Source organism: Magnolia sinica, chromosome 16 (assembly GCF_029962835.1).
Source record: "Magnolia sinica isolate HGM2019 chromosome 16, MsV1, whole genome shotgun sequence".
In the NCBI taxonomy this organism is placed as follows: domain Eukaryota; kingdom Viridiplantae; phylum Streptophyta; class Magnoliopsida; order Magnoliales; family Magnoliaceae; genus Magnolia; species Magnolia sinica.
Window position 1 is genome coordinate 14,942,382 of NC_080588.1, and position 22,534 is coordinate 14,964,915.

Below are 22,534 nucleotides of genomic sequence, written 5' to 3' on the forward strand. Positions count from 1 at the left end.
ATCCGAAAAACAAATCAGTGGGAAATCCATAAAAGAGACCTGAAGGAAGTTGTGGGGCCCACCTAGGCTTTAGGTTTGACTGATCTTCAGTCGGAGGACTTTAGTGAGGCCTATTAAGGGAATGAATGGTGTGGATTTCATCAAATCCACTTGTGGACCCCACGTTTCCTTACACGTGTACACAGTGCAGGAGTACCCGCCGTGCACCGAACTACCAAGAGCGGTCAGAGCTCCTCTTACCGACGGTTTCCTTAAGAAGAGAGGCTCTCTCTCTTTCTTCGTTGGAGACAGCCAACGGACAGCGTCTGTTTACAACGTACTGTGGCCCACCATGAGGATTCCGTAGACTGATCTGAACCGTCCATCTGACTTAGGTCGTGAGGTCGATCAAAACCCAGCTTCATGATAGGTTTTCATGTATGTATGGGCACACATTTCGCGGTGCAAGAAGGGCCTACAAACACAAGTTTCTAAAAATGGAAACTGCCAGCTAGGCGATCCGCATGAGGTGGGATCCTCCAATCCCAACCTTTTGTTTAGAAGAAATCTTGACCGTCCAAATGAGCAAATATCAGTCTTCTATTCTCCCTAATGCGGTTAGGGTCCTCGTAGAAAAACCAACTCCAAAACCATTGTTTCCATAAGCTGTTTCTCGAGACTAGGCAGCGGGATCCAATCCTGGACGCTCGTTGCTCATCTAAGTGTTGTGAGAGAACTAGGGCGTGCAGAAAAGGACCCGAAGGTTGAGTAACGGAAGCTCACCTTTCATTTTTACAGCCGCACTAGAGGAGCGACCGATTTCCCCTTCCTTTAGAACCACCACTCAAAGCCTTTCCAACCTTTGTTTCAATGCGTCGAGAAGCTTCATGGGGTTCATCTAGACTGCCCAGAAGAATCAGTTCGAGGAGATACATCCTAAATGTCAAGCCGCCATAAACGGCCAGCCTTCTTCCTCGTCCCAACTATACCAACCCGACTCAGTTGGGTTACGGTTAGAGTGGGTCTCGCTGACTTCAGATGTTGGATGTGGGTGCGAAGGAGAGGGAGAGAAGTAGGAGAGAAAGGAAAAGGAAGAGAAGAGGGTGAGAGGGTGGCTGCCAGTTTCAGTTCAACCGCGCCGAGTTGGGCTAAGTCAAGCCAAACTCAACACCCACGCTGGATGTTTCCAGTAGACCGAGAGAGAGAACAAGAAAGAAATAGGAGGAAGGAAATACAGAGCAGGGAAGAGAGGAAAGAAGAAAAGAAAAGAGAAGAAGAAAGGAGAGTGAGGAACGACTGCACCAAACTGCTGTCCAGCTTCATGACGGATTGAGTCACGGCCTGACCCGCTGATTTGGCCATTGGGACGAGTCAGATAATTTCTGTCCGAGACCAGATGGTGCTAGACTAGTATTGCGAGTAGGGAGAGAGAGATCGGAGGAAAGAAAAGGGGAAAGAAAGAAGAGGAAGAAAATGGAGAGAAGAGTAGAAAGAGAGAGATGGAAACCATGGCTGCTGAGTTGACTTGGTCGAAACCAGATCCAGCCGAGTCGAGCTGGGTTTGGACTGTCCAGACTCTTGCTAGATTTCCAGCATGTGGGAAATAGATGGGGAAGAAAAGAGAAAGAAAAGAAAGAAAAGAGAAAGAAGGAAGAAGTGTGGGTTGAGCCGAGTCAATCCGGTTTGGGACTGGGTTAGATGGGCCGAGTCGAGCATGGGTCCTCAGTTTTATACTCAAGGAAATGGAGGAAACAACATGCTCATTTAGTGAGAAGAACTTCTCGGGAAAGGAGGAAAATCAACTAACTCGACTCTAACTGAGTCGACTCGCCGTTGGGTCAACTTACATGGGTCAGCTTTCTCTCCTAGCCTAAATTGTTTAATTCACTATTATCATTGGTGTTATTATAACTATTGCGGTTATTAGATGCGATTAGCTACTAGAAGGTTATTTGTGCTAGTACTAGTTACTATAAAACTACAACGGTTAGATGTTACATATTAGTAGTTATTCCTAAATATTTCCATTGACAATAGATCACACTATGTATTACCATTTTTACCACTATTCTATGAGGATTGATAACCTTAGGTACGTTTAGCCATTGGTAAAGTATTTGTGCTCAACCTAGTTATTATAAATAAGTTTTAGTTACTACAAAGTAGAATTTCATGTAACTCTCTTAAACATCATTCTTGATGGTAGATCATAATATCTATTACCGTGACTAAATCCATTATGGATAGTTATTATTATTAGTATTATCATTAGAAAATATTTATCGTTTTCCTTGTGGGATTAGTATAACCCTTATTAATATGATTATAAGTATAAATTCTTATTATATTAGTGTTGGTAAAGAAATCCTATTATTATTACTTGCCCTATTAATCATTACAAGAATAATGGATAATGTCGGCATGTTTAGATAGGACCTTGTGCACCTTCATCATTAATACGGATGGGTTGATACTCCTACTATGAATGTTATCTGACCCATTGTACAATAATAATAATGATGATAATAACATTAATAATAATAAGTTAGAATTCAAATCATAAAATCTAAGTATGGGGCTAGACCATAGGATAAAACCCTAAAACCCTAAAAGATAACCCTAAGCTATGATCTTAAACCCTAGGTGGTATGAAGAACTTGGATCTAATTGTACATCCTGATTTATGGTAGGACTTGATCTTAAGGGAACGCGCATTCCCTAACGATGCTGATAGGCGATGCAAACTATAAGGTGATGATTCTTCCCCTTGAGCTTTCCATATTCTCATTAGCTTAGGTTATAGTTTTTATTTAAATTCATAAATGATATCTCCCTTTCATAATCACATGTGTTAGCTGGTGGAAATTGAATTGTTGTATTATATGCTTTATGATTATCCTGTATAATTGTTCATGCTTGTGGATTTCTTTCTATGGATTGCTTATGGAACTTAAACCGGTACATTAATGGAAAAACTCCCACATATGAATGTACACCCATACTTGGGATGTAACTTGACTAGTTGTGATCGTAATGGACCTTCGACTTGGTGGTTATTGAGTGATGGTCTAGATGGATCATTGATGTGGGCCTACCATCCAGGGTTGTTGTGTCCAATGGCTTTCAAGGATGGTCTTTTATCGCACGGTTCTGATACTCGCCCTATGTGGCCTACTTTGATATCACCCTATGTGGCTTTGTTCTAGTGTTTTCTCTATGGGTCCGATGTTTTATATTATGCAACCATGTGATGCTAAGCCTCGTATATTGTAATATGATTAACCACTAGCTGACGGATTTCCATTAAACATCCTAAGATGGGAGCCTCACTGGCCGGGGATGGTGGTAATGGGACACTATGCCCGAGCTGTCGACCTACGCTGGGTTATGTACTCCCCGTAGTGACCGTGAGCTTACTTAAATTGGCTGGTTGCAAATGGACTAATAATGAGCTGACAAGTCATGCATACATGGCATATTTCGATGACTTGGATCACTCTACCTTGCGATTACGCTGCGTGTTGCGCTTATGACTAGTCATTCGATTATGATATTGATTCAGATTATCATGCCCTGCGATTACGCTGTGTGTTGCGCTGATAACGAGTCTTATCCATGGGTGACGACCCCGTTGCCCATCCGGATGTTTTACCCGGGGCACAGACCGTCTGGATGTTTTACCCGGGTCGATCGTTACATTCATGCATCCATGCATCTAACAAGACTGTATTTACTCTGTTTTGGTTGTCTGTATGTTTTATACTATTTCTTACTTAATGCGACGGTGTATAATCTTGAGGAGAATTCACACTGAGTTAGTCACTCATCCATCAAATATAAAACCGTAGAGGTAGTACAGGTGGCTTAAGTGATATGCATGTTCAGACTTGATAAGGAGCAGGGTACGATCACCAGGAATGCTTGACATATGCTTGGAGGAGTTGTGCGATCTTGTGGCTTATATTTATATGCTTTTTATTATTTCTTATGTATTAGATCATGTAATTCTTGTATTTGTTAATTTTGGAGACATTGGTTTGTATAAGTCATTATGCGCATATTTTAATGATAATGAAATTTTTTAATGTCGATTTGTCCACACTACGCTCATTTGCTTACTCTAATAAAAGAAAAATATTATATCTAACGATCCTTTAAAGTTAACACTCGGGTTTTTGGGACATGAGTCATATACTCGGGTCCTGAAAACCAGGGCGTTACAGTTGGTATCAGAGCATAGTTTGTAGAAACTTGGCCTTGGGAAATGATCTTAGACAAGCTTTGAAATGTCTCAAGTTAGAATATTTGAAACTAGAAATTTGAACTTAGGAGAATTTCCCTTAAACTTACAAGAATGATTGGGAATGTAGAGACCCAAACTTAAGTTCCCTTAGAATTATTAGAGCAACTATTGAGAATTTCCTCTGTAGCTAGGAGGAATTGAGAACATAGGAAATCAAAATGTTATGCCCCTTCAACAGTTGTTTAGTTAACCATAGAACTTAAAAATGGACTTAGGTTCCCTTTGGAATTGTTGGAATGCCATTCAAAACTTATATGAGGTTCCCTTGTGTTAAGGAAGGTTGAGAACTTAGGAGCTTAAAACTTTAGGTCATTTGAACATCGCAGGTTTAGTCATGTTTTCATTTCCATGAAAACTATCAGCATCGTTGTTTAAACTTAGAAATTAAACTCATGTATCATGGAAGAACGAATACCCAAAGGACATTTTAGGAATTTATGATCCAAACCTTTTCTGTAATTTCCCTTCGTAAAAGATAACATGGTCACAACACTTAGTGAATGAAAATGACTTACTCATTGTAGGGATTTCCTTGATCACCAGATTGTACACTCGATTGGACACAGGTGCCCTCTAAGCTTAAGAATCGCAACGGAAAATGTAGTTTGAATTCCTTAACACATCTCTTTACTTAGAATTAATATTCCCTACAAATTCTAGCACATGAAATTAATTAAAGGTGAAGTTATGGGGTTTTGGGTAAGTGGTTAACCCTAGATTGAACATATTGAGCCTATATTCGAGAAATGGGATAAGTTTAAAGTCTTTCAAACAAAAACTTTTATGTTAAAACTCTGGTCTTGAAATTTGTGTTGAGTACTTGGGTACTCAGAGTGCGCACGAGATGCGTGATGGTCGTTCGTGTCTATTCACATAGATTTCGGGTGCTCTCATTTTCAGGACAGAAGATTTTGTAATGGTTCCCATGAGTCTAGAATAGTCGGGATCATGGATTGATGAAATCATGATTGCGCGATGTGTACGCTGTTTGGCTTAGATTCTAAGTCCTAGCTGATCTCGATGATTCCAATGCCCTGATCAGGCAAAGGACCGAGGTTTAACAGGATTGTGAATTGATATCTAAATCCTCTGCTATACGTAGGCGAAGGATCGAGGTATCGGGCTCAAACCCACTACGACATTTATCCGTGACAGCTCGAACACAGGAAACCATGGGATTAGTAGGCATGAAAACAAATTGCTAGTTTTGGTGGGTACTGAGAAGAGTTGTAAGTTCTTATGGAACCCATACGCATTAGCCCATTGATTAGCTTATAGACTTGATGAATTAGAGATCTCTTGGTGGAAGTGGTGATTTCACACTTAGGCACATACGAGATAAGATACACCATTAGGCTAACCCTCTTTCTTATACCGTTAACGATTAGGGCGAGTATTACCAAATCCCACAGGTAAAACCTTCTTTAAGGGGGGTAGATGGAATGATTCGTGTTCTGATAGTAAGTCATAGGCGCTTGCGCACACAAATAAACCCAGTGAGAAAACTACCAAACATCGTAAAATAAATTGCCGCTAACAATCATCGTTAAAGTAGTGAATTTCAGGATGAAATTCTCTTTAAGGGGGGCAGTTTGTAACACCCCGTACTTTCCAGTACTCGAGTGTTACTAAGTAACCTAATGTAATATAAGTACAAAAATAATACAACAAAAACATATACACTGTGGAAGGTTATTTATATATACTTGTAAGATTTAAGATTTTCATATTGATATGTAACCATAATCCATACTATGTGTATACGCTTACAACATCATAAATATAAATTACAAATTATATAATTTATAATACATAAAAATAAAATATACTAGAAAGATTTATAGTGGATGACATATTTCAAGCAATTTAACAACTTGTATATGATTTAAAACATAACACACGTATCACCATACAAATGATACACAAATAATATATAATAAGCTTCGCTTACTTACATTCATACATTTTATACATATTAACAATCTGTGAAATTATAAATTAAATATGACAAATTATATAAATGATAATAATAATATAAAATCATAAATGGGACCCACAACATGACTAAAATGCATGCATAGTGGGGGAAATAATAATAATAATAATAATAATAATAATAGTATAATATTATTAAAGGTAGTATAACATAATATTTAGTGTTATAGAAATCAGAATAGGCCATATTTCTATAATCTGACCATTAAGTCTTAGCTTAAATAGTCCCTTAGGCCATTTTAGCCGTTGACGTTCAATTTCGGGCTGATTCGAAAAACAAATCAGCGGGAAATCCATAAACGAAACTTGAAGGAAGTTGTGGGGCCCACCTAGGCTTTGGGTTTGACCGATCTTCGGTCGGTGGACTTTAGTGAGGCCTATTAAGGGAATGGACGGTGTGGATTTCATCAAATCCACTTGTGGACCCCATGTTTCCTTGCACGTGTACACAGTGTAGGAGTACCCACCGTGCACCGAACTACCAGGAGCGGTCAGAGCTCCTCTGACTGACAGTTTCCTTAAGAAGAGAGGCTCTCTCTCTCTCTCTCTCTCTCTCTCTCTCTCTCTCTCTCTCTTCGTTGGAGATAGCCGACGGACAGTGTCCGTTTGCAACGTACTGTGGCCCACCATGAGGATTCCGTAGACTGATCTGAACTGTCCATCCGACTCAGGTCGTGTGCTCAACCAAAACCTAGCTTCATGATAGGTTTTCATGTATGTATGGGCACACATTTCACGGCGCAAGAAGGGCCTACAAACACAAGTTTCCAAAAATGGAAACCGCCAGCTAGGCGATCCGCGTGAGGTGGGATCCTCCAATCCCAGCTTCTGTTTAGAAGAAATCTCGACCATCCAAATGAGCAAATATCAGCCGTCTATTCTCCCTCACGCGGTTAGGGTTCCCGTAGAAAAACCAACTCCAAAACCATTGTTTCCATAAGATGTTTCTCGAGACCAGGCAGCGGGATCCAATCCTGGCCGCTCGGTGCTCATCTGAGGGTTGTGAGAGAACTAGAGCGTGCATAAAAGGACCCGAAGGTTGAGCAACGGAAGCTCACCCTTCATTTTTACAGTCGCACTAGAGGAGCGACCGATTTCCCCTTCCTTCGGAACCACTGAGTCTTTCGAACCTTTGTTTCAATGCGTCGAGAAGTTCCATGGGGTTCATCTGGACTGCCCAAAAGAATCAGTTCGAGGAGTTACATTCCAGATGTCAAGCCGCCATTAACGGCCAGCCTTCTTCCTCGTCCCAACTATACTAACCCGACTCAGTTGGGTTACAGTTGGAGTGGGTCTCGCTGACTCTAGATGTTAGATGTAGGTGCGAAGGAGAGGGAAAGAAGTAGGAGAGAAAGGAAAAGGAAGAGAATAGGGTGAGAGGGTGGCTGCCGGGTTGGGTTTAACCGAGCCAAGTTGAGCTGAGTCAGGCCAAACTCAACACCCACGCTGGATGTTTCCAACAGACCGAGAGAGAGAACAAGAAAGAAATGGGAGGAAGGAAATACAGAGCACGGAAGAGAGGAAAGAAGAAAAGAAAAGAGAAGAAGAAAGGAGAGTGAGGAACGGCTGCACCAAGCTGTTGTCTGGCTTCATGACGGATCAAGTCACGGCCTGACCCGCTGATTTGGCCATTGGGGCGAGTCAGATAATTCTTGTCCGAGACCAGATGTGCTGGACTAGTATTGCGAGTAGGGAGAGAGAGATCGAAGGAAAGAAAAGGGGAAAGAAAGAAGAGGAAGAAAATGGAGAGAAGAGTAGAAAGAGAGAGATGGAAACCATGGCTGCTGACTTGACTCGGCCGAAACCAGATCTAGCCGAGTCGAGCTGAGTTTGGACTGTCCAGACTCTTGCTGGATTTCTAGCATGTGGGAAATAGATGAGGAAGAAAAGAGAAAGAAAAGAGAGAAAAGAGAAAGAAGGAAGAAGTGTGGGTTGAGCTGAGTCAACCCTGTTTGGGACTGGGTTAGATGGGTCGAGTCGAGCATGGGTCCTCAGTTTTATACTCAAGGAAATGGAGGAAACAACATGATCATTTAGTGAGAAGAACTTGCTCGGGAAAGGAGGAAAATCAACTAACTCAACTCTAACTGAGTCGACTCGCCGTTGGGTCAACTTACATGGGTCGGCTTTCTCTCCTAGCCTAAATTGTTTAATTCACTATTATCATTGGTGTTATTATAACTATTGTGGTTATTAGATGAGATTAGCTACTAGAAGGTTATTTGTGCTAGTACTAGTTACTAGAAAACTACAACGGTTGAATGTTACATATTAGTAGTTATTCCTAAATATTTCCATTGACAATAGATCACACTATGTATTACCATTTTTACCACTATTCTATGAGGATTGATAACCTTAGGTACGTTTAGCCATTGGTAAAGTATTTGTGCTCAACCTAGTTATTATAAATAAGTTTTAGTTACTACAAAGTAGAATTTCATGTAACTCTCTTAAACATCATTCTTGATGGTAGATCATAATATCTATTACCATGACTAAATCCATTATGGATAGTTATTATTATTAGTATTATCATTAAAAAATATTTATCGTTCTCCTTGTGGGATTAGTATAACCCTTATTGATATGATTATAAGTATAAATTCTTATTATATTAGTGTTGGTAAAGAAATCCTATTATTATCACTTGCCCTATTAATCATTATAAGAATAATGGATAATGTCGGCATGTTTAGATAGGACCTTGTGCAACTTCATCATTAATACGGATGGGTTGATACTCCTACTATGAATGTTATCTGACCCATTGTACAATAATAATGATGATGATAATAACATTAATAATAATAAGTTAGGATTCAAATCATAAAATCTAAGTATGGGGCTAGACCATAGGATAAAACTCCAAAACTTTAAAAGATAATCATAAGCTATGATCTTAAACCCTAGGTGGTATGAAGAACTTGAATCTAATTATACATCCTGATTTATGGTAGGACTTGATCTTAAGGGAACGCGCATTCCCTAACGATGCTGATAGGCGATGCAAACTATAAGGTGATGATTCTTCCCCTTGAGCTTTCCATATTCTCATTAGCTTAGGTTATAGTTTTTATTTAAATTCATAAATGATATCTCTCTTTCATAATCACATGTGTTAGCTAGTGGAAATTGAATTGTCATATTATATGCTTTATGATTATCCTGTAAAATTGTTCATGCTTGTAGATTTCTTTCTATGGATTGCTTATGGAACTTAAACTTGTACTTTAGTGGAAAAACTCCCACATATGAATGTACACCCATACTTGGGATGTAACTTGACTAGTTGTGATCGTAATAGACCTTCGACTTGGTGGTTATTGAGTGATGGTCTAGATGGATCATTGATGTGGGCATACTATCCAGGGTTGTTGTGTCCAATGGCTTTCAAGGATGGTCTTTTATCGCACGGTTCTGATACTCGCCTTATGTGGCTTACTTTGATATCGCCCTATGTGGCTTTGTTCTAGTATTTTCTCTATGGATCCGTTGTTTTATACTATGCAACCATGTGATGCTAAGCCTCATATATTATAATATGATTGACCACTAGTCGACGGGTTTCCATTAAACATCCTAAGATGGTAGCCTCACGGGCCGGGGATGGTGGTAATGGGATACTATGCCCGAGCTGTCGGCCTACGCTGGGTCATGTGCCCCCCGTAGTGACCGTGAGCTTACTTAAATTGGCTGATTGCAAATGGACTAATAATGGGCTAACAAGTCATGCATACATGGCATATTTCGATGACTTGGATCACTCTGTCATGCGATTACGTTGCGTGTTACGCTTATGACCAGTCATTCGATTGTGATATTGACTCGGATTATCATGCGCTGCGATTACGCTGCGTGTTGCGCTGATAACGAGTCTTATCCCTGAGTGACAACCCCATTGCCCATCCGGATGTTTTACCCGGGGCACAGACCGTCTGGATGTTTTACCCGGGTCGATCGTTACATTCTTGCATCCATGAATCTAACAAGACTGCATTTACTCTGTTTTGGTTGTTTGTATGTTTTATACTATTTCTTACTTAATGTGGCGGTATATAATCTTGAGGGGAATTCATACTAAGTTGGCCACTCATTCATCAAATATAAAACCGTACAGGTAGTACAGGTGGCTTAAGTGATATGCATGTTCAGACTTAATAAGGAGCAGGGTACGATCACCGGGAATGCTTGACGTATGCTTGGATGAGCTGTGTGATCTTGCGGCTTATATTTATATGCTTTATATTATTTCTTATGTATTAGATCATGTAATTTTTGTATTTGTTAATTTTGGAGACATTGGTTTGTATAAGTCATTATAGGGATATTATAATGATAATGAAAATTTGTTTATGTCGATTTGTCCACACTACGCTCATTTGCTTACTCTGATAAACGAAAAATATTATATCTGACCATTCTTTAAAGTTAACACTCGGGTTTTTGGGACACGGGTCATACTCGGGTCTTGAAAACCAGGGCGTTATAAAGTTACAGTGCTTTAAGTATTTGAGAATTCTCCAAACTTCTTTTAAAACCATGCTTTTGTTTCCTATTTCATATGTGAACTTTTTAAGGATGATTTATGATGAAATTGTGTAAATTTTTTTTTTTAAATGCAAAGTTTGTGTCCTACAAAAATATCACGTGATATGATATCCTACTTTAGTGGACGGTAATTGAAAGTTTTTTTTTTTTCTAATAAAGAGAATTTTTAGACTTAGTCTATCCATGGTGGGGACCAACATGTACAACTGCATGAGTCTATGTGTGTACATGGAAGGGTGTATAGGTGTATGGGGCTAACACATAGAGAGATACAAATCTATGTGTATGAATGAGAGGATGCGCCATGATATACTTATGTAGACATCTTTGTACCATGGGTATAAAACAATTAAGATACGGTCATTTATCTATTGTGTAAAGATGTTTACATAAGCTATACAAACTCATACAACCTTCTAACATGAACACACTCATGTATTCTACATAATACAACAATGATTTAGATTGTAGCTTTAAGACTCAATGCTTATAGTTTTAAGACTCGATGCTTATAGTCATAACTTAATCGAGTCAACTCAAGTCAATGAGTTTCGGGCAGAGTTACAAACTCTCTGACAGCCATGGCTTAGTTGAGACTGGACAAGATGATATGACTCGATGCGACTTGATTGCGTCAACCTCTCAACTAGGTACTTTTATTCAAAAGAAAAAACAAAGGGAATGAGAGCTAAACAAGATACCTCATCGACTTGAGGTTTGGAAATGAACTAAAAAGTACAAGTTTGTCCAAAATTGAGCATTTTGTTTACTTTATATATTTTATAATTTTCATACTAAGGTCCCAATTGGATATACGAAATTAATCAATCCAAGAATTTAAAGTCTATTGATCAGTATAATTGGAATTCACTAACTATCAACTTCATTTGTGTTTTTTTTGTTCTTGTCAAATTATGATTTTCTAGATTTTGTGTTTTTTTGGTTTAGTTAAAATTACATTTTATAAGAGATGTTTTGAGTCCTGAATTAATTAGGAATGAACTATTTAAATAATATAATAAATGATGATCATCAAAATCAGTGGTGGAAGTCAAGTATAATATACAAAATTATCCAATAATAGATTCAAGCCATCCATCGCACATCCCATCTTTAATGTGATGATTATAAACATGCAATTGATGGTTAAAAAAATGGTTGTCCATATTGATTACATAACATAAATGTTTGATCATCAATCTTGGTTGTCTATCATGTAGACTACATATTTGATTACACATCCGAAAGCCACCCTAACACAATGATACTTACTATCTAATTAATGCTTGAGAAATGAACTATTCATATTTATTATATTTAAATAAGTCTTATATGTGATACGGGCTACCTATTAGGTAGGGTCAATCTTGTCTTGTGGATCCCTCATAAAAAGTAAATAGAGTCAATCTTGTGTTGTGGATGCCTCCTAAAAGGTCACTTCAATTGAATTGTTTAAATTATTCAGATCAATAGCCAAGACATCGATGTTTCATATTTATTATGTTAATGAAACAATAAACAATGTCCATCAAGTGAGTCATGTTTAGATCACATGTCCCTCTCATTCATGATTTTCTATCATGTGGGAGCATCATTGGTTACTCATCCCTCTTGAAAACATTTTGATCTAATGATTTTAATCATTTGATTAAAGACCAAGGAAATGGACAATTCATATAAATTATAATTAATATGAAAGTTATGATTATTGATAAATACCATCCATTGTGGTGGGCTTATGTCTAATTGCTTGTCTCTTCAAGGTCGCTATGATAGGATGATCCTAAACATCCGATTAATGTTCAGGAGGATAGATGATTCATATAAGTTATAATAACGAAAGTCTAGTTGTTGATCAAGACTATTTATAACATTGAGGCATAATGGATTCCCATCCTCACCTTAATACGATGATCATAATCTTTGATAGGTTGATAGGAAATGAACAATATTTTTTTTATTATAATAAGAAATATCTTATCTATGATCTAAACCCTTCATTAGGTGGGGCATACCTTTTATTGTTAATGTTTCTTAAAATCACTTCGATCAAATAATCATAACCATTAATTAATAACTAGAAAATTAATAATCCATACTTATCATTTTAAATAAAGGTTCTCTAATATATAATTTCTCTTTGATTGCATATCACTCTAAAAAATGTTCTAATCCAATGTTATTAATCATCTAAGTAAAGGTTTAAAAACTTAATGACCAATATTAATCATACTGATTATACAAAACAACTTCAATGTATTTTGATGAGTTGATGAGCTGTTATTAAAGTAATAAAATAATGTTATTGTTATCATTGTACCATTGATTAGCCAAACATAAGAGTTGAGATATTGTTAAGATAAGTAATTTATAATCATTGCACATTTACATATTTACTTAATAATGTAAAATAAATATAACTACGCCATATGAACTCAAAAGAAGAGTAATGGATAACCAACTTTCGTATAAAACTATCGCAACCATTCAAAACTAAACTTCAAATAATTAATTGATCATTATATGATTTTGACCATTTATACATGTATTGGCTGGGATAACTGGTGAGAACTCTTACTTTGATCATGACCTAATTTGTGATGAGATGCATCTCTTGAACAGTTCTGATCACAAAAGTTCAATAATAATAATAATAATAATATGGTCTTAATGATTGAATTTCGTCCATATCCATATGTAAAGTAAATACATGACTAAGATACATGAAATTACTCCACATGCACCCAAATACACGCGAAAGCAGATTGCTTCCTACCTCGCCCACTCTCCGGCTAGGAACGGGCAGAAGCTTTGTGTGACCACCGTGATGCATGAGTTTTATCCATATCGTCCATCCATTTTTCTATGACATTTCAGGATACATGACTAAAGCCGAGAAAGAACTAAGAAATATGTGGACCACACAATGTGGATTAAATTTTTACCGATGAAAACTTCTTGAAGGCAACCGGAGTTTTGGATTGAGCTAATATCCACATTTTCTCTTCATTCATGTATATGTAACTTTATGAATAGAATGGATGGAAAATAAATATGACAGTGGGCCTTAGGAAAGTTTCAACAGTGAGAATCATTATCATCGCATTTTCCTATTGTGTGGTCTACTTGAGGCCTCGATCTACCTAACTTTTGGTCTAATCCCATAAAATGCCACAAAAAATGGATGAACAGTGTGGATAAAACCCATACATTACTGTGGCCATTCAAAGCTCCCGTCCGTTCCTAGCTTGGGGGTAGGACACAAGCCGCATTGACCACACACAGAGCCTATCATGTTTGTAGTACATCTCAGCCGCGCATAAGCTGGTCCCTTGAGATGGCTCATAAATCAAGACCATCAACTCATTTTTGGGACAAACCTCAATGAAAAAATAATGGATAATTATAAAAATATTGCCAACGGTCTACATTCACTTCACATGGGTGGTCATCCTAACCAGTGGGCGAGATTGATTCTTTGCATAGCTGGCTTGAGGGGCAAGGGCCGCTGAGCCCCATTTGACATTTGTGCTCAGATCTCCCTGCCGATGCCATGTGATGGTTGATGAATGGTCATTTCAAAATAAATATATATACACGTGGCATGTACTAACTAAAATTAGACCACCTAAATTTTGTGACACGATGCAGATAAGTCATCGTATTGAAACCATATCCAGCCAAACAATCAGAAACACTGATCTTTGGACACTTGTTTGCTGGATATAGCACGTCTAATATTTTTCATCTAAACCGTCCACTGAATGTCCACGAAACGCATATCATGCTGCCATTAGTGTAACTATTCTTGCTTAGGAACCATTTTAAATGGGTGCAAACAATTTGGATGGTTTGGATAAATTGGACTGACTCATTTATGGCCCTGGCCTAGCCCATCCACCGAGGTAATGTCAGACTGTAGAGCCAACTCAGCCCAGCCCAACAGCCACCTACTCTAAGGCTGGAAGCTCTTTTGCAAGAGAGAAACTTAATACTCGGGCGGAGTGTGATAGATGATACACGTGCACTTAGAAAATTTTGAAAATTGTACAAGTGAGATATGTTTAATTCAAATTATATTTATAAGTTCACATGAAACATGAGCAAACAAAAAATTATGCTTATTTAATTATATAAATATCAGAGTAATGGTATGGAACAGATAATTATGAAAAATATTCAACGGTCTCATTTTAACAGACATGCGTCCACCAATCAGAGGACAGAACTTTTCAAACAATCTGAGCTTCTGAGTGTAGCTGAAATACGGTTTTTTCTTACCATTTAAACTGTTTAATTTGATTTAATATATTCCAATCGTATTATCTTCAGGTACCTGCGTATCAAGTGTCATATACAGCGGAGTATCAAATAACTCCCTTTCCTACTCCCTTGAAACGGGGAGCGGATTCGGTCAGTTCGGGTTTACACCGAGTTTGGTGAGGCCGTAACTGTGGGGTCATTTTGATATATTTTTTGTATATCCACTTCGTTCATCGGTTTTTTCAAATTATTTTGTGGCATAAAATAAAAAATGAAGTAAATAAAAGTCTCATGTTGTCCACACCATGGGAAACAATGGTAATTGACGCCCACCATTAAAAACCTCTGACAGGCTACTTTAATGCTTATTTACCATCATATGTGATGTTTATTTACCATCCAATGTGCTGATAAGATCAAATAAAGGTGGATGAAAGTAAAAAAACAAATATCAGCTTAGTCCATAACTTTTGTGGCCCATGGAAAGTTTTCAGGGATAATTCGCACTGTTTTCTATGGTGTGATCTACCTAAGATTTTTATATATATCATTTTTGTTCATTTATACCAAAGAGATCTTTAAAAACAAATGGACGGTGTGGATATAAAAAAAAGATATCAAGATGGGCCCCACAGTATAAATTCTTATTATATTAGTGTTATTAAAGAAATCCTATTATTATTACTTGCCCTATTAATCATTACAAGAATAATGGATAATGTCGGTATATTTAGATAGGACCTTGTGCACCTTCATCATTAATACGGATGGGTTGATACTCCTACTATGAATGTTATCTGACCCATTGTACAATAATAATAATGATGATAATAACATTAATAATAATAAGTTAGGATTCAAATCATAAAATCTAAGTATGGGGCTAGACCATAGGATAAAACCCCAAAACCCTAAAAGATAACCCTAAGGTATGATCTTAAACCCGAGGTGGTATGAAGAACTTGGATCTAATTGTACATCCTGATTTATGGTAGGACTTGATCTTAAGGGAACGCGCATTCCCTAATGATGTTGATAGGCGATACAAACTATAAAGTAATGATTCCTCCCATTGAGCTTTCCATCTTCTCATTAGCTTAGGTTATAGTTTTTATTTAAATTCATAAATGATATCTCTCTTTCATAATCACATGTATTAGCTGGTGGGAATTGAATTGTTGTATTATATGCTTTATGATTATCCTGTATAATTGTTCATGCTTGTGGATTTCTTTCTGTGGATTGCTTATGGAACTTAAACTGGTACATTAGTAGAAAAACTCCCACATATGAATATACACCCATACTTGGGATGTAACTTGACTAGTCGTGATCGTAATGGACCTTCAACTTGGTGGTTATTGAGTGATGGTCCAGATGATCATTGATGTGGGCCTACCATCCAGGGTTGTTGTGTCCAATGGCTTTCAAAGATGGTATTTTATCGCACGGTTCTGATACTTGCCCTATGTGGCCTACTTTGATATCGCCCTATGTGGCTTTGTTCTAGTATTTTCTCTATGGGTCCATTGTTTTATACTGTACAACCATGTGATGCTAAGCCTCATATATTGTAATATGATTGACCACTAGTCGACGGGTTTCCATTAAATATCCTAAGATGGTAGCCTCACGGGCCGGGGATGGTGGTAATGGGATATTATGCCTGAGCTGTTGGCCTATGCTGGGCCATGTGCTCCCCGTAGTGACCGTGAGCTTACTTAAATTGGCTGGTTGCAAATGGACTAATAATGAGCTGACAAGTCATGCATACATGACATATTTCGATGACTTGGATCACTCTGCCCTGCGATTACGCTGCGTGTTACGCTTATGACCAGTCATTCGATTGTGATATTGACTCGGATTATCATGCCCTGCGATTACGCTACGTGTTGCGCTGATAACCAGTCTTATCCCTAGGTGACGACCCCATTACCCGTCTAGATGTTTTACCCGGGGCACAGACCGTCTGAATGTTTTACCCGGGTCGATCATTACATTCATGCATCCATGAATCTAACAAGACTGCATTTACTCTATTTTGGTTGTCTGTATGTTTTATACTATTTCTTGCTTAATGTGGCGGTGCATAATCTTGAGGGGAATTCATACTGAGTTGGCGACTCATCCATCAAATATAAAACCGTACAGGTAGTACAGGTGGCTTAAGTGATATGCATATTTAGACTTGATAAGGAGCATGGTACGATCACTAGGAATGCTTGACGTATGCTTGGAGAAGCTGTGTGATCTTGCGGCTTATATTTATATGCTTTATATTATTTCTTATGTATTAGATCATGTAATTATTGTATTTGTTAATTTTGGAGACATTGGTTTGTATAAGTCATTATGGGAATATTATAATAATAATGAATTTTTTTTATGTCGATTTGTCCACACTACGCTCATTTGCTTACTCTGATAAAAAAAATATATTATATCTGACCATTCTTTAAATTTAACACTTGGGTTTTTGGGAGACGGGTCATACTTGGGTCCTGAAAACCAGGGCGTTACAAAGTTACAGTACTTTAAGTATTTGAGAATTCACTTCCAAACCTCTTTTAAAACCATGCTTTTGTTTCCTATTTCATATGTGAACTTTTTAAGGATGATTTTGATGAAATTGTGTAAATTTTTTTTTTTTAAATGCAAAGTTTGTGTCCCACAAAAATATCACGTGATATGATATCCTACTTTAGTGGCAGGTAATTAAAAGTTTTTTTTTTTTCTAATAAAGAGAATTTTTAGACTTAGTCTTTCCATGGTGGGGACCAACATGTACAACTACATGAGTCTATGTGTGTACATGGAAGGGTGTATAGGTGTATGGGGGCAACACATAGAGAGATACAAATCTATATGTATGAATGAGAGGGTGCGCCATGATATACTTATGTAGACATCTTTATACCATGGGTATAAAATAATTAAGATACGACCATTTATCTATTGTACAAAGATGTTTACATAAGCTATATAAACTCATACAACCTTCTAACATGAACACACTCATGTATTCTACATAATACAACAATGATTTAGATTGTAGCTTTAAGACTCAATGCTTATAGTTTTAAGACTCGATGCTTATAGTCATAACTTAATCGAGTCAACTCAAGTCAATGAGTTTCAGGCGGAGTTACAAACTCTCTGATAGCCATGGCTTAGTTGAGACTGGACAAGATGATATGACTCGATGCAACTTTATTGCATTAGCCTCTCAACTAGGTACTTTTATTCAAAATAAAAAATAAAGGGAATGGGAGCCAAACAAGCTACCTCATCGACTTGAGGTTAGAAAATGAACTAAAAAGTACAATTTTGTCCAAAATTGAGCATTTTGTTTACTATATATATTTTATAATTTTCATACTAAGGTCCCAATTAGATATACGAAATTAGTCAATCCAAGAATTTAAAGTCTATTAATCAGTATAATTGGAATTCACTAACTATCAACTTCATTTGTGTTTTTTTTTTCTTTGTCAAATCATGATTTTCTAGATTTTGTGTTTGTTTGGTTTAGTCAAAATTACATTTTATAAAAGATGTTTTGAGTCCTAAATTAATTAGGAATGAACTATTTAAATAATATAATAAATGATGATCATCAAAATCAGTGGTGGAAGTCAAGTATAATATACAAAATTGTCCAATAATGGATTCAAGCTATCCATCGCACATCCCATCTTTAATGTAATGATTATAAACATGCAATTGATGGTTAAAAAAATGGTTGTCCATATGGATTACATAACATAAATGTTTGATTATAATCTTGGTTGTCTATCATGTGGAGTGCATATTTGATTACACATCCGAAAGCCATCCTAACACAATGATACTTGTTATCTAATCAATGCTTGAGAAATGAACTATTCATATTTATTATACTTAAATAAGTCTTATATGTGATACGGGCTACCTGTTAGGTAGGGCCAATCTTGTCTTGTGGATCCCTCATAAAAAGTAAATAGAGTCAATCTTGTGTTGTGGATGCCTCCTAAAAGGCCACTTCAATTGAATTGTTTAAATTATTCAGATCAATAGCCAAGACATCAATGTTTCATATTTATTATGTCAATGAAACAATAAACAATGTCCATCAAGTGAGCCATGTTTAGATCACATGTCCCTCTCATTCATGATTTTCTATCATGTGGGAGTATCATTGATTACTCATCCCTCTTGAAAACATTTTGATCGAATGATTTTAATCATTTGATTAAAGACTAAGGAAATGGACAATTTATATAAATTATAATTAATATGAAAGTTATGATTATTGATAAATACCATCCATTGTGGTGGGCTTATGTCTAATTGCTTGTCTCTTTAAGGTCGCTATGATAGGATGATCCTAAACATCCGATTAATGTTCAGGAGGATAGATGATCTATATAAGTTATAATAAAGAAGGTCTAGTTGTTGATCAAGACTATTTATAGCATTGACGCATAATGGATTCCCATCCTCACCTTAATACGACGATCATAATCTTTGATAGGTTGATAGGAAATGAACAATATTTTTTTTTATTATAATAAGAAATATTTTATCTATGATCTAAACCCTCCATCAGGTGGGGCACACCTTTTATTGTTAATGTTTCCTAAAATCACTTCGATTAAATAATCATAACCATTAATTAATAACTAGGAAACTAATAATCAATACTTATCATTTTAAATAAAGGTTCTCCAATATATAATTTCTCTTTGATTGCATATCACTCTAAAAAATGTTCTAATCCAATGTTATTAATCATCTAAGTAAAAGTTTAAAAACTTAATGACCAATATTAATCATACTGTTTGTACAAAACAACTTCAATGTATTTTGATGAGTTGATGAGTTGTCATTAAAGTAATAAAATAATGTTATTGTTATCATTGTATCATTGATTAGCCAAACATAAGAGTTGAGATATTGTTAAGATAAGTAATTTATAATCATTGCATATTTACATATTTACTTAATAATGTAAAATAAATATAACTAGGACATATGAACTCAAAAGAAGAGTAATAGATAACCAACTTTCCTAAAAAACTATCGCAACCATTCAAAACTAAACTTCAAATAATTAATTGATCATTATATGATTTTGACCATTTATAGATGTATTGACTAGGATAACTGATGAGAACTCTCACTTTGATCATGACTTAATTTGTGATGAGACGCATCTCTTGAACAGTTCTGATCACAAAAGTTCAATAATAATAATAATAATAATATGGTCTTAATGATTGAATTTCGTCCATATCCATATGTAAAGTGAATACATGACTAAAAGGCATGGAATTACTCCACATGCACCCAAATACACGCGAAAGCAGATTGCTTCCTACCCCGCCCAGTCTCCGGCTGGGAACGGGCAGGAGCTTTGTGTGGCCACCGTGATGCATGAGTTTTATCCACATCGTTCATCCATTTTTCTATGACATTTCAGGATACATGACTAAAACCGAGAAAGAACTAAGAAATATGTGGACCACACAATGTGGATTAAATTTTTACCGTTGAAAACTTCTTGAAGGCAACCGAAGTTTTGGATTGAGCTAATATCCACATTTTTTCTTCATTCATGTATATGTAACTTTATGAATAGAATGGATGGAAAATAAATATGACAGTGGGCCTTAGGAAAGTTTCAACAGTGAGAATCATTATCATCGCATTTTCCTGTTGTGTGGTCTACTTGAGGCCTCGACCTACCTAACTTTTGGTCTAATCCCATAAAATGTCACAAAAAATGGATGAACAGTGCGGATAAAACCCATACGTTACTGTGGCCATTCAAAGCTCCTGCCCGTTCCCAGCTTCGGGATAGGACACAAGTCGCGTTGACCACACACAGAGCCTATCATGTTTGTAGTACATCTCAGCCGTGCATAAGCTGATCCCTTGAGATGGCTCATAAATCAAGACCATCAACTCATTTTTGGGACAAACCTCAATGAAAAAATAATGGATAGTTATAAAAATATTGCCAAGAGTCTACATTCACTTCACATGGGTACCCATCCTAACTAGTGGGCCAGATTGATTCTTTGCATTGCTAGCTCGAGGGGCAAGGATCGCTGAGGCCCATTTGTGCTCAGATCTCCCTGCCGATGCCATGTGATGGTTGATGAATGGTCATTTCAAAATACATATATATACACGTGGCATATACTAACTAAAATCGGATCACCTAAATTTTGTGACACGATGCAGATAAGTCATCTTACAGGAACCATATCTAGCCAAACAATCATAAACACTGATCTTTGGACACTTGTTTGCTGGATATAGCACGTCTGATATTTTTCATCTAAACCGTCCACTGAATGTCCATGAAACGCATATTAAATGGGGGCAAACAATTTGGACGGATTGGATAAATTGGACTGACTTATTTATGGCCCTAGCCTAGCCCATCCACCGAGGTAATGTCGGCCTGTAGAGCCAACTCAGCCCAGCCCAACAGCCACCCTACTCTAAGGCTGGAAGCTCTTTTGCAAGAGAGAAACCTTAATACTCTGGCAGAGTGTGATAGATGATACACGTGCACTTAGAAAATTTTGAAAATTGTACACGTGAGATATGTTTAATTCAAATTATATTTATAAGTTCACATGTTTGATGAGCAAACAAAAAATTATGCTTATTTAATTACATAAATATCAGAGTAATGGTATGGAACAGATAAATTATGAAAAATATCCAACGGTCTCATTTTAACAAACATGCGTCCACCAATCAGAGGACAGAACTTTCCAAACAATCTGAGCTTCTGAGTGTAGCTGAAATACAGTTTTTCTTACCATTTAAACGGTTTAATTTGATTTAATATATTCCAATCATATTATCTTCAGGTACCTGCGTGTCAAGTGTCATGTACAACAGAGTATCAAATAACTCCCTTTCCTACTCCCTTGAAACGGGGAGCGGATTCAGTCAGTTCGGGTTCACACCGAGTTTGGTGAGGCTGTAACTATGGGGCCATCTTGATATATTTTTTATATATCCAATCCGTTCATCGGTTTTTTCAAATTATTTTGTTGCACAAAATAAAAAATGAAGTAAATAAAAATCTCATGTTTTCCACACCATAGGAAACAATGGTAATTGACGCCCACCATTAAAAACCTCTGATAGGCTACTTTAATGCTTATTTACCATCAAATGTGATATTTATTTACCATCCAACATGCTTATAAGATCAAATAGAGGTGGATGAAAGTTAAAAACCAAATATCAGCTTAGTCCAAAACTTTTGTGGCCTATGGAAAGTTTTTAAGGATAATTCGCATGGTTTCCTATGGTGTGATCTACTTAAGATTTACATATTTATTATTTTTGTTCCTGCATTCCAAAGAGATCTTTAAAAATAGATGGACGGTGTGGATATAAGAAAAAGATATTAAGATGGGCCCTACAGTTAAG

General features: G+C 36.8%; 1 protein-coding gene across 1 annotated transcript in view; it reads left to right on the forward strand.

The window, feature by feature from the left end:
* LOC131229729 (nuclear transport factor 2) overlaps positions 1-22,534 on the forward strand; it is a 74,942-nt gene that overhangs the window by 26,238 nt on the left and 26,170 nt on the right. The window lies entirely within an intron of this gene.